Below are 13594 nucleotides of genomic sequence, written 5' to 3' on the forward strand. Positions count from 1 at the left end.
TGGCTTCAGCATAGAGACGGGGTAAAAATTCTCTGCCTGGAATGGGATGGGATGTGGATACGGCGAATGTGGTGGAAGTGGTGAGCAAATGACCCTATTCTGGGAGACTGTGTGGGTTGTGAATAAACACACCAACCATCTGGAAGCTTCCAGTGGGAATGTGTGAGCAAACAGTTGCAAACAGGCCATGAAACAGTTTCTGGTTTGTTCCAAAGCCCCATAGCTGCACCTAAATCCTAGACAACCCTCAGCATTGTCTCCATGCCCCAGTGCAGCACTTTACCAAGTGGTTTTAGGTGGACTCTTCAGGTGCACAGTACCGTCGGCAGCCACAGACCTGGGCTGTGGTCTTTGCCATCCTGAAGAGCCCAAGTGACTTTCTTGGTCCAAGAAGAATATGGGGCACTGTGACTAGAGCCGGTTTTAGACAATACTACTTTGTGCTGGAGGGTCTACTTCTTTCCTGAGTGACGTTAGCAAGTAACTTCTGGGGCTCAGCTGTCTTCCCTGAAGTTCACTCAGGTCTGTTTCTTCCTGGGATTGTGCCGACATGGTATGATCCATGAGGAATTTCTCCTCTAGTCCTTTATATAATAGTGCATTACCTACAAGGAATTAGTTATAAAATCACCCCAATTCACCACTAATACAAGATTAATTATTAATGTGAATATTATCTGTGTGATTGAATCATTTCAGAGTGAAAATCCAAAGGTCAACTGGTAATGAAGATGTGTCAGACAAAACAGTCCCAGCCAGTACATAGTCATGGTGATAGACAATTTCAAGGCACACTTCTGCTGGGTCCAGAAGAATATAAAGGGAATAATAAACTGGGATTATTCAGAGCGACTGAAGAATCACAAAGTTATGAATGTCCATCCTTCCAGGAAGGCATCAGAAACATGTGATCACTCTCTGTAAATGCCTGCTGATTGATTCGCCAATACTTTATTGCTGTTATTGGGATTTGTTTTTAAGATAGGGTTTCTCCGTGTTGTCCAGGTTGGCCTGGAACTGGTGATCCTCTTGCCTCAGCCTCCCAAGTAGCTGGGATTAGAGGTGTGTGCTATTATGCCCAGCTCCAATTCGCTAATATTAAACTACAAGCTGCTTGGCTTAGGGTACTGAGAACAAGACTAGTAGTAGGATTTTTTTTTTTCCCACTACGGATTGAACCCAGATGATACATGATACATGAGGAATCCAGTGCTTCACCACTGAGCCACATCCCCAACCCTTTTTATTTTTCATTTTAAGACAGGATCTTGGTAAGTTACTTAGGGTCTTTCTAAATGGTTGAGTCTGGCCTTGAATTTGTGATCCTCCACCGCCTTAGCCTTCCTAGGAGCTTGTAGCTGCCATTCCTGGTAGCACAGGATTTTAATTCACAAAAATGGGGAAGACCAGCCCATATGGTGCCACATGCCTGTAATCCCAGTGGCTTGGGAGGCTGAGGCTGGAGGATCGTGAGTTTAAAGCCAACCTCAGCAAAAGTGTGGTTGATGAATTCCAAGCAACTTCATGAAACCCTGTCTATAAATAAAAATATAAAATAGGGTGGAGATGTGGCTCAGTGGTTGAGTGCCCCTGAGTTCAATCCCAGGTACAATAGTGAAGACCAGTGTCTTTTTTTTTTTTACAAGCATATATATTGATACAAAAGCTTGTGTATATACATACACACTCATATACACATACTCCTACATGATAGAGTTGCTTTATTTTTAAAAATATTTTTTTGGTTGCAGATGGACATAATATCTTTATTTTTATGTGGTGCTGAGCATCGAACCCAATGCCTCACATGTGCCAGGCAAGCATTCCACTACTGAACCACAATCCCAGCCCCAGTTGCTTTATTTATGATGAGGGCATAGATAAAACTTGCAAAAAGTGTTCTCATACCAAATTTCTATTTTTCTTACCTGTAAAGTGCAATTGAGATCAATCCCATGTCTTTGTTAAATGTTTTAAGTATTTCTAAATATAGAACTTTCTAACTACATCAAAATAAATTTAAATTGTGGCCAGGTATGGTGAAGTACGCCTATAATTCCAGAAGCTCAGGAGGCTGAGGCAGGAGGATCTTGATTTCAAAGTCAGCTTCAAGCAGCTTAGTGAGGACCTAAGCAACTCAGTGAGACCCTGTCTCAAAATAAAACAAAAGGACTGGAATGTGGTTCAGTGGTTAAGTGCCCCTGGGTTCAATGCCCAGTACAAAAAATAGTGACACTTGAATATCGTGGATATTGCCATACATTTAAAAAGGCAATACAATTGGAATTATGTGGATTATTATTTAACAAGGCAAAGTGACCTGTATAAGATCATTTAAACGTATGTTTCTTAGGACTCTGCTTATATTATTCTCACAAAAGGTTTAATGAAAGATGGTAGTTGAAAAAATTTGTATCAAAATAGTTGGAAAATTAGAAACTTCTCTTTAACCTCTGTTGATTTTTAAATTTCTTTTTTAGTTGTCAATGGACCTTTATTTATATGCAGTGCTGAGAACTGAACCCAGTGCCTCACACATGCTAGGCAAGAGCTCTACCTGAGCCGCAACCCCAGCCCCAACCTCTGTTGATTTTGACTTGAATTATTTTCTACTTAGGAGCTCTATGCCTATCTGCAAATCTTTTCACATGCCGTTTAAGCTTGTTTTATCATGGTTTACAGCTTAGTTATCACTCACTTTTTCTTTATAAGAATGTCATCGGGGGCTGGGGCTGTAGCTCAGTGGTGGAGTGCTCGCCTAGCATGTTGAGGCACTGGGTTCGATCTTCAGCACCACATAAAAATAGAGGCATTGTGTCCAGATAGAACTAAAAAGAATGTCATCAGTATGCACATTTTGTTTTTTGATAAAAACCTTGATAGAATTATGAGATATTTGAAAGGAAAAAATGAGATGGGCTGACTGGCTGTTTCCAAACACTGTAATTATTCAGTTTCATTAAGACAGAGCATCCAAATATATGATTCTCCCCTGTGTTATATACTTTTAACTTTGCGACTTGGCTTTTCTTTCCCAGCAGTGGCCAGTACTTGCCTCCAAGTGCCCGGATGGGGCCATTCCTGTTCCTCTGCTGTCATAAAGGGCTGGGGACTGAAGTGTGTCTCCATGGAGAATTCATCAAATACTTAGATCAATAAAGAATACCATATTTTTATTACTTATAAACTATACATTTCCTTTACTCCCAGCTGATAATTACTGTGGGGTCCTATTAGTCTCAGAAATTATTGTAACAGATGAACTCCTGGATGTTTTCAGAGGATGAGAGAGAAACATGTGCTGGCCCCAGGAGCAAGGACCTCAAGTTCCCATGATGTGTTGGCCATGAAACTGGAACTCAGGCATCACTGGTGACTTCTGTCTGCTCTGGGCTTAAAGGAAGTTCAAAATAAACCAACAAACTTTTGTGATTCACAAAGTTTTCACAAAGTATTCCACAGTGACTGTGGAATTCATTGAGGTCTTTATTGGTTTGTCAATCAATTGTCCCCAATGTTATTATTTATTTATCAATCAGATATAACTTTCCTATGTTCATATACGAATACATGATCAGTGCAACTCATATGTGCAACCACAAGAATGGGATCCTAATTTGAGTAAGTTATACGCCATGTATGTATAACATGTCAAAATACACTCTATTGTCATGTATACCTAAAAAGAACAATAAAAAGATAAAAACCAAATTTATAGAGGTGTAATTTACATACTACAAAATGCATACATTTTAACTAGATGGTTGGATGAGTTTTAACAAATGTATATACCATGAAACCATCACTTCAATTAAAATACAGATAATTTTTATTACTTAAAATATTCCCTTGTGCTCAGTAATATGTGGGGAAATGTTTACTAGCAGGGCCTTGGGGGAAAAAGTGTTATATGTTTAATTTTTAATGTACTAATAACTTAGCATAACAAAAATCCTGTCAATTTTACTGATATAAAGCATTTTGTATAGGAGCTGGGGATATAGCTCAGTTTGTAGAGTGCTTGCCTTGCATGTAGAAAGCCCTGGGTTTGATCCCCAGCACCACAAAAAATAAATAAATAGATAAATAAACTGATAAAAAATAAAGCATTTTGTATAGTTTATAAGTAATAAAAAATATGGTATTCTTTATTGTAAATTCCATACAGCCAGTTGATTATCACAAATGTTTTCATTGATTTTTGCCACCGTCTTGGATCTATAGCCAACCAATGGCTGCAATTAATAGTAAAATAGTGTAGTTCTGACACAAATGTTGATTGCTATTTTCATTTACTTTAAGGAGTAAGACAAAAGTGCCACAGGAAATGTTGGAACATCACTTGTCAATGACATTAGCAACTTCTTGCCTGAATCAGATTGACAGTTTTTGAATACTAGAAGAATATTTCCTTTTTTTTTTTGTGCTATTCACAACGTTAACAGCTATAAACAACCATTGACTTTTAAGTTTAATTGGTATCATAAAATTTTTTTCTGTTACTTTCCCAGGTCTAGACAATTAAAGAAAATAATAAATCAAGGCCTGATTTGTAGTGTTTACCGATTTCCAATACTCCCATGACCCGATGTTACTCCATGTGGAGTTGGGAAGAGATGCGTACCATTATATAGTATTTCTCTCTCACATTAACGATAGCTCTAAATAATCTCAAGAGCACAGGCAATAATAAAATATAGTAAAGTCATAGTAAAGAAGATTGGTGTGTTTATTACTTTTGTGTGTGTCGTGTGTGTGTGTGTGTGTGTGTGTGTGTGTGTGTGTGTGTTGATACTGGGGATTAAACCCCGGGGTGCTTACCTGAGCCACATCCCCAGCACTTATTTATTTTTTTAATTTTGAGACAGGGTCAAGTTGTTTAGGGTCTCACCAAGTCGCTGAGCCTGGCCTCAAATTTGCAATCCTCCTGCCTCAGCCTCCCAAATTGCTGGGATTATAGGCATGTGCCACCGTGCCTGGTTATTATCTTTGTTTTAATATAATTTATTTAATTGTAAGTTTAATTTTAATAATGTCTGCAGTCAACAACCAGCTCACCAACATTCTGAAAATTTAACAACGGGCTCATCATCCAGTAGGAACTGGCTCCAGTATACCACTGCTCATGCCTCTCCCCAATCCCGCCCCACACCACTGCAAGCTCAGACTACTGGTCATCTAATTCTAACCCTACTTATCAATACTGTGAGTTACCGAACCTCAGATAAAGAGAATCCTACAGTACAAATTCCTTTGTTAGTGAAATACTTTGCTTAGCAAAATGTTGTGTGATTAGCAGCTGTTTATTTTGTTGTGGAAAAGAATTATATTATATGAATACACCAAAGCTCTTTTGCTATTTACTGGGTTGATGGATATCTGCATTATTTCCAGATTTGGCAATTTCAAGTAAAGGTGTGGTGAACATTTGTGACAAGTCTTTGTGCAGCTATAGCTTTATTCCTCTTGGTTAAACACCCAGGAACTAAATTGTGGGTCCTTTTATAAGTTCATTTTTAAGTTTATAAGAAACTGTTAAATGGTCTCCCAAAGTAGTTGCTTTATTCATTCCACATCCGCACCAGCAGTTGAGGTGCTCTGATTGGTTGACAGTCCTCAATGTTTTGAATTATCTGCCTTTTAAAAACGTTTTTGTTTTTTTTGTTTGGTACCAAGGATGCTTAACCACTGAGCCACATCCCTAGCCCTTTTTATGTTTTATTTAGAGACAGGATCTCACTAAGTTGATTTGGGCCTTGCTAAGATGCTGAAACTGGCTTTGAACTTGTGATCTTGCTGCCTAAACCTCCCAAACTGCTGGGATTACAGGCATGTACCACCATGCCTGGCTTAAAAATGTTAATCATTAGAGTATGTATCTTGTGCTTTTAATGTGCCTTTTCCTAATAATTGATAATGCTGAGCACCTTTCAGGAACTTATGAGCTACTTGTATCTTTTCATACCATAAAGAATATAAGTAGAATATCATAATGAAAAACTGGAATATTCTCAGATGACCCAGGACACTGGGAATATGCCTAGACTTTTCTTCCTTTGTCCCATATTTTTTTTCTGAGAGGCTCAGAGTCTTATTCTAGAAATAGCCTAGCAGAAGAACCAGCTAGCTCTTAGATGGCATTCTCTGGCCCCTGCCTGAGGTCATTGACATTCCTCTGTTTGAACATCTTATCTGATAGGATCTTCCAGGAGAGATGCTTCACAATCATCACCTGGAGTCCTTTCTGTCTGCCACAGACAGAATGCATGCATCCTTTGTTACTCCTCCAGCGCTCGGTGAAGGGTGTCCAGTGTGCCCAGGATGCTGGGCTGATGTTCTCAGAACTCATCTGGAAGATACTGGAGAGAGGTATCCCAGGATAAGAACTAGATCAGCCATGGGATAGCCAGACAGTTTCCCTGAGCTCCAATCTAGAGGAAGGGCTAATGTGTCACTGAAATACATCAGGAACATGGCACCAATTAACTCGGGTTTCTACACTCAACTTTTCTCATAACTGGCAAAGTGTGAGTTGTTCCCAGAGTGGTGGAAATTTACCTGGTGTCATGAGAGCCTCCCATTATGCCACCAGCCGGGCTGTCCCAGAGGGGACTCAACCAAAAGGCTTGAAGAAGCTTGATATTGCTGGGCTCATGCCTATAATCCCAGCTACTCAGGAGGCTGAGGCAGAAGGATTGCATGTTTGAGTCCAGCTTAGGCAACTTAGTAAGATCCTGACTCAAATTTTTAAAAAATTAAGGAAAGAGTCTGGAATGTAACCATGGGCGAGGCTGGGGTTCAATCCCTGGGAAAAAGCCGGGGGGGGGGGGACATGAAAATCTTGATATGCTCATTTCACTGAATCTTTAAATTTAGCGATAAAGAAAAATAGAAAAAAAGGATCAATTAATGGGAGCAGACTGGAATCAGCACATACTTGTCCTATTGGAAGAAGGCAGAGGCATGAAGTCTTGCTCACAAGGGTCCCGCTGAGTTGCCATGACTTTTACCTCCATGTCCAGGCAGGGGACTCAGGAACAGAATGGTGTCACTAATGGGGCACCAAGGTAAGGATGTCAGAGTTGTCAATATGGAGCGAACATATCTGAGCCTGGTGAATAAGTTAAGTGCTATGGTTTTAATGTTGAGGCTCAATTCCTCCAGGTGGCAGTGTCAGGAGGTGTGAGGTCCTGGACTTACTGCCTTCATGAACGAAGTCATCTCTCATCTTAAGAGACTGGATTAAGTCTCTCAAGATGGGATTGGGTCTTGGTGGAGACTGGCTAAGTTACCATGAGATTGGATTGTTATAAAGCAAGTGTACCCGTGATCTTTGACCTCTTCTGCACACTCCTACTTGCCACTCTAGCCTGTATATCCACCATATGATTCCACATAACATATTCTGACACAGCATGAGGCCCTCTCCAGATACAGCCATCTGATCTTGAACTTCCTACCTTCCAGAACGGTGCACTAGATAAACTTTATAACTGACCCAGTCTTAGGCATTTTGTTACAGCAACAGAAAATGGTTAAAGACAGTCAATCTGGGGCTGGAGTTGTGGCTCAAGTGGAAGAGCACTCACCTAGCACATGTGGGGCACTGAGTTTGAGCCTCAGCACCACACACAAAATAAAGATATGGTGTCCACCTAAAACTAAAAAACTAAAAAAAAAAAAAAAAAAAAGACAGTTAAATCTTACCTGGTTGGTCCATCCTTTACTATGTAAAGGCAGCATTCTGGTTCTGTTCCATCCTCTTCTTCCATATTTACTGCACATGGGCTCCATTTATTCCTCCGACATCTTTCACAGTCTACTCTGTACACTTATGAATTTTCCTACCGCTCCATTTCTCTTGTTCTATACATCAGTATTTTCAATAATAAGCTGCATCCCATAATAGTTCACTCCTACGCACTTTGTTACCTAACACATCGTCCTGATAAGCTTAAGACTCTCTGGAAGACTAAGTTATTGTGTTTACAGTTCACAGCAGAAATGTGGCTTCTTTAAATAATCCACACATGAAACACAGGTCCATTCAGTCCTAGGGCAAGACCTATGTTTTGTGTCTCCGGGCATGCAGCCACAGGGTTTCAACACTTTCATTTCCACTGATTTTGTGTTTTCAAGCCACAATTCCTCTTTGGTGTCAGCTGACATGCATTGAATTATCTTCTGTGTTTTGTACTGGAAGTAGTGTCCTTTAATAGCCGCATGATTGGGCTCTTCTCCCTAACCTCTTACCATGGTGATACTCATTCTGAACACACAAGTCCTCTGCTCACAAAATGCAGATAAAGCTGTGTCTGCTCAGCAGGTCACTGGCTACCTGGGGTTACGCTGGGCATCCTCACTCCAAAGCTCCTTGATAAGAGCAAATGTGCACAGGCCCAGACACCTGCTGCCTATGTAGCTTACTTGTTCTCAGCTTTGTCCTTGTTAGCAGGGAAGACTGATGCCACTGAGTGAATCAGGACATGCAAATGTTATATAACTCAAGATCGTCCTTCAAACCACCTTCTGTCCTCTATTTGAAATGTGCTACCCTGCCCCATCTCTTTCCTTCACTGCAAGCTCTGTTTTCATTGGGTTTTAACAAAGAATGATTCTAGCATCTTAATTTGGTCTCTGAGTCCTTCTGCTCTGTCACTTTTGGGATAGGCTGCCTGGAAGTGAGGTGGGTGGCTGTCACTACATCAGGTAAGTTCTGCTCCTGCAGTGGCAGGCAGAGATGAGAATAGAAACATAAAATCTTTTTTTCACGGACTGATCCAAAGAATGTCTTTGACATTCAGTGCAAGCAGCACAGCCAACTCATGTAGGAAGAAGAGCGAGGACCTGGTCCCTGGCCAGGGGTCTGTGCAGGACAGTTGCACAGCCCACGAGGACAGCCAGCCTGCCTGTGCTGAGCTGGCATTCTGCTGGGTCCTGCCACTGCTTCACTGGAAACAAATGAGTAATCGATAATCTACATTTTAACTACTGTAATAGTCCCCTAAAGAAGTAATGTGATTTAGAAGTCGGCATGAAATTACTTCTATATTTTAATATTTTTACTTGAAAATCAAAGAATATCAGTTTGGAGGGACACTTAGCAGCCATGTCCAGGTACTTGTGTTCTTGGTCTGGTGTGACATTTAGGGCCTCTGCTGTGAGTCACCTCTTGTATTTCTTTCCGGGGCCTCCAGGGGGAGCAGGTGGGCTACTCAATCCAACTCCCAAGGGTGGTAGATTTGGATCATTCTCTCTACCTGAAGGCCCCTTCTCTTGTCCCCTTCTTATGGCATAAAAGAGTTGAATGCACACAAAAGATTTCAGATCCTTGGCCCTTGTGCTTTCTGGGCACTGGACAGAAAGCCCAGAGCATGTCAGGCTACAGACACCCCTTGGGGCGTTTGTGGCAAGATCCTCTCCTCCCTCCTCAGCGGTGACTTGTGCTCTGCATTGCCCCACAGCAGTACCTAACGGTGCCTGGCCTCAGCTGGGCCATGTGGGCAACTTCTTTGCCACACTCCAAGAGCCTGACAAGCGAAGGAGGAAGAGCGAAGCCCTGGTCCCTGGCCAGGGGTCTGTGCAGGGTCCTGATTACTTCCTTCCATTGCAGCTGCGCTCTGGACGGGTGGGGAGAGGGGAGCTAGCGAGCGCCTCCCGGATACCAGGTCACCACTACCGCTGGTGCCACTTACCTGGTTACATGCCCAGCACTTACTTCCCCATGCCAACCACTTAGAGGATTAATTCTGCAAAAGAAGCGATTCGCCTAATAGAGACCACATGTGGTTTCCGCGGCCCCCTTCACTCTCTCGAGTCACTGGACCCGACAGCTCTGCGGTTAACCGAAGCCACTGCCTGGCCCAGCGGTGGCTCCCGCGCGCTCCTCGCGGCGACCTTCAAGAAGGCAGGTGACGCACTGTTTTCAACGATCTGCTCCCCATTCAGGTTGTGGTCGCGCGAGTCTCAGCGGCTTGGTCAACACCCCCTTCCCACAGTCGAAACTCCCGGTTCACCCAACTCTCGAGTTTCGCTCCGAGCATGCCAAACGGATTCGGTGCTGGGCGCAGCCGTCGCAGTTCTCGGCCCGCGACGGGCTCTGGGGGCCTGGTCCCATTGAAGCGTCGAAGGGGCTCCCTTTAACATCATAAACTTTCGGTTGCACCCTGGTTTCCAGGTTGCCTCCGATGACAAGGACTCGTCTTGTTTTCCCTCTCCTCCTCCTGGCTCCCTCTGCCGTCCTGCCAAGCAGAGGCTGGACAGGGGGGCAGAGTTGAGCCCGCCCACTGGGACCGTGGACGCGCCCCTCGCACAGCCCTGGGAGAGCCAGAAGAGCATCTTTCTGCTCTCTAAGGCTGCAGCACTCTTGAGGGGCCTCAACCCTTTGGGGCTCAGACTTGTTTTGGGGGGAAGCCTGGACCAACAAAGTAATATTTGACACCCCCACCCCCGTACTGAGGGTTTTGAACCCTGGTCTCATGCGTGCTAGGAAAATGCTACTGGGCTACATCCCCAGCCTTTTCTTTTTGAGACGCTAAACTGCCCAGGCTAGCCTCGAACTTGCGATCCTCTAACTTCAGCCTCCAGGGAAGCCAGAATTAACAGGAGTGAGCCACCACACTGGGCAATATCTGGCTTCTTTGATAACTCTGTAAACATACTTCTGAGAAGGTAAAAGGAAGAAGTAAATCCCTGTTTTATAGCTAGCAATTGTTTATTTGTCTTGAAATTATTATTTTGACACAAATGGAAAGATGACCCTTGGGACCTCTTGGGACATGAAATAAACCCTGTGTCCTATTCTGTCTCTTCAGAAGACAAAGTCAGGGATCAGTTGAAGAGTGTCTTTCTGGTGTTACCAGAAACATCGGCCAAGTATTTTCCAGGAAATAATATTGACGATAATTGATTCAGATCGAGCTTAGAACTCAACTTCGGAACTCCTAGGGGTGCCCAGGGTCCAGTGAGTCAGCAGGTCTTACTACCCTGGCCACAGGGCCCCAACTTGAGCCCAAGGAGAGACTGGTTCTCACTGCGCTGAGGGACTGGACCTCCTGCAAGCCGCCTTGCTCCCTGGAAAACTGGAAGCAGAGGACACTTGGCCTTAAAAATCGCTTCAATTCCCTGATTGGACGGCCGTGGGTTACTGGTCTACAGGTGAACCAATCACAGGCCAGAGGGATGGACTTACCCAGATTGACCTGGATCTGGATCTCACTAGCATCCTGGAAACCTACAATCTACAGGAGAAGACCTGGGACCATAGGGGAAACTGGATCCTGGACAGGCCAAAAAGAGGCATTCAGCGCTGTTATTTCGTTTATTTGTAATGAGTTTAAAAGTCCATAATAACAAAAACAAAGTGACTGTTAGCCATTGCTGCAGAACAAATTTTATAACTGCCCTAAATTTTATAACTTAATTCTCTACAGTTTATTTCTTATAATTTAGGTCGACTCAGTGGTTCCTCTGCTTTTTCACCTGGGATCATTGATGGGGGTGGATTCAGCTGGTGGGTCAACTGAGTTTGGAAGGGCCAAGCCTCACTCACCTGCCAAGCAGTTAGTAGCTGGACTATTCAATCAATGGCTTCTCATCCTCAGTGGGTTGATCCTGTTCAAATGGCAGTGTTGAGGCAACAAGTTATTAGGCTCAGGAGCTGAGGCAGTGTCACTCCCAAGCATTCTGCTGGCCAAAGTAACTCAAGTTCAAGGGCTGAGTAGACAAACTCTACTTTGTAATGGATGAAGCTATAAAATGTGTTTTTGCTTTTCATTCTAGTCAACTACTTTTTTTTTTTTTCTGAGTTCATTTAGGACCCCATCTGACAAGTTTTGACATACCTTGCTCTAATTGATTTCCAGTCTGACCAAGAAAGTGACTTTAGTTCAGTTTTGTTTCATTAACTGATCACTACACACCTGTGGTATTTTAAGTATTATATATGCCATGTTGTTTTGGAAATTAATGTATTTTTTTTTGTAGCTTAGTATTGAAGCCAAAATTAGACAGGCAGTCAGTATAGATAGGTAAATCAAGTCAGTTAGGATCAAGGAGGTCAATTTTGAGTGAGTCTGGGAAGTTGGAGGCTGTCTCCTGAGGGATTGAAATGTTAATTCCTTCAAAGCCCTTCCTCCACCCTTATCCAGAAGTTGCCCCAGCTCCAACCTGTTGCCAAGGTAACCTGTCCCAAGAATGACCCCTCCCTACAGGGAGTTATAAGGTTGTTGATTAATGTGTCCAGGGCTTCCCCCTTTTAGATAAAAGGTGTCCCACCTTTTGGCCATCCCACTGAGGATTCCTGGGCCTAGTCACACATTCAGGAAGGAGAAAGATAAGAGGAAGAGAACAGGAGAATAAAGGAAGCCTAAGACCTATAAAAATGCAGAACATCCTCACTTCTGGGGATACCAGGACACCAGCTATGGCCCCCTTCTCCCTCCCGGGAGAAGTCTATGTTACCCCTTTTTAAATAAACCCTGATTTATATGCTTGCCTTGGCGAGCTTCTCTAATGTTCAGACTTCAATATGCGAGGGAGCAGAACCCGTCACTGATAACCATCGGTATCAGTATGATTGATTTTTGTAAATACATCATGAACATTTGAAAAGAATTTTCTGTTTAAAAGATACAGAAATTGATAGATGTAGAAGTTGGTATTTTTCAGATGTTCTGTATCAATATCTATTGTTTTCTCGTGTACAGATTGAGTATCCCTTGTCTGAAATGTTTGGCACCAAAAATGTTTCAGATTTTGTTTTGTTTTGAATATTTATGTGTGCCCAATGACATATGTTGGGAATGGAACCCAAGTCTTAAAGAGACAGGGATCATCACAGGAACAAAGTGTAGAGAAGCCGGAGCCCCCATGATGACAGGGATTCATAGAGGTTGGTTTTGCTAAAAAGCACTGACATGGGTAACAAAAAAGAAAGGTAAAGATTCGACATCTCTACTTACATTTTGTATCTGTCTCCTAAGTACCTTAAACCTTGGGTCAAGTTTCTGCTCAGCTCTGCCTGTAGGCATGTTAATCATTTAGCTGGTGTTAATCATTAAAGCTGGTAATACAACTTTTCCTAAATTTGCCGAACCTATCCTGTCCCCCTTCAAAGCTGAAGACATCAAGATGAGAGTAACTAAGGTATTTCCAATATGTGCAGGGACATGCAGCTGTCAGCTTTTACAACATCCTGTTCCAGAGCCCCTGAAGCCAATGTCCTACACCTTCCAGGAACAGCTGAGTCTTGCAGGCCAGTCACCTCACGATTAAACTGTCCCCTAAAGGAGGAACAATCACCTCAGGGGAACTGAATTGTCCCCGACTTCCAGGATCACAGGTCTGATAAACATCCTGCAAAATGCAACATGGAGATTGTGTCCTCAAGCTCTAGGAACTTCTGCAGAGTCACCTGGCAAAACTAGAACTGAGGTCATGATCAACCAGACCTTAGCCCACCCCGGCAACCTGATCTAAGGCTTGTCCCCTCCCTTCCTGGGGAGCAGGCTGATCTCTCTCAGTGCAGTCTCCTGTCTCCTTGAGGATAGTCCCTGCCCCAATTAAAGCTTTGTCTGTGTGTTCATGCTCCTTT

At 43.0% G+C, this 13594-nt stretch overlaps 1 long non-coding RNA gene across 1 annotated transcript; it reads right to left on the minus strand.

The window, feature by feature from the left end:
* Positions 1 to 647: 647 nt before the first annotated feature.
* Positions 648 to 10258, minus strand: LOC144370834 (uncharacterized). The gene is made up of 2 exons (XR_013430819.1): positions 7708 to 10258; positions 648 to 3393 (listed from the first exon to the last, which is right to left on the minus strand). It is a non-coding gene; the product is annotated as an uncharacterized LOC144370834 (long non-coding RNA).
* Positions 10259 to 13594: the final 3336 nt, after the last annotated feature.

Source organism: Ictidomys tridecemlineatus, chromosome 15 (assembly GCF_052094955.1).
Source record: "Ictidomys tridecemlineatus isolate mIctTri1 chromosome 15, mIctTri1.hap1, whole genome shotgun sequence".
Lineage (NCBI taxonomy): Eukaryota > Metazoa > Chordata > Mammalia > Rodentia > Sciuridae > Ictidomys > Ictidomys tridecemlineatus.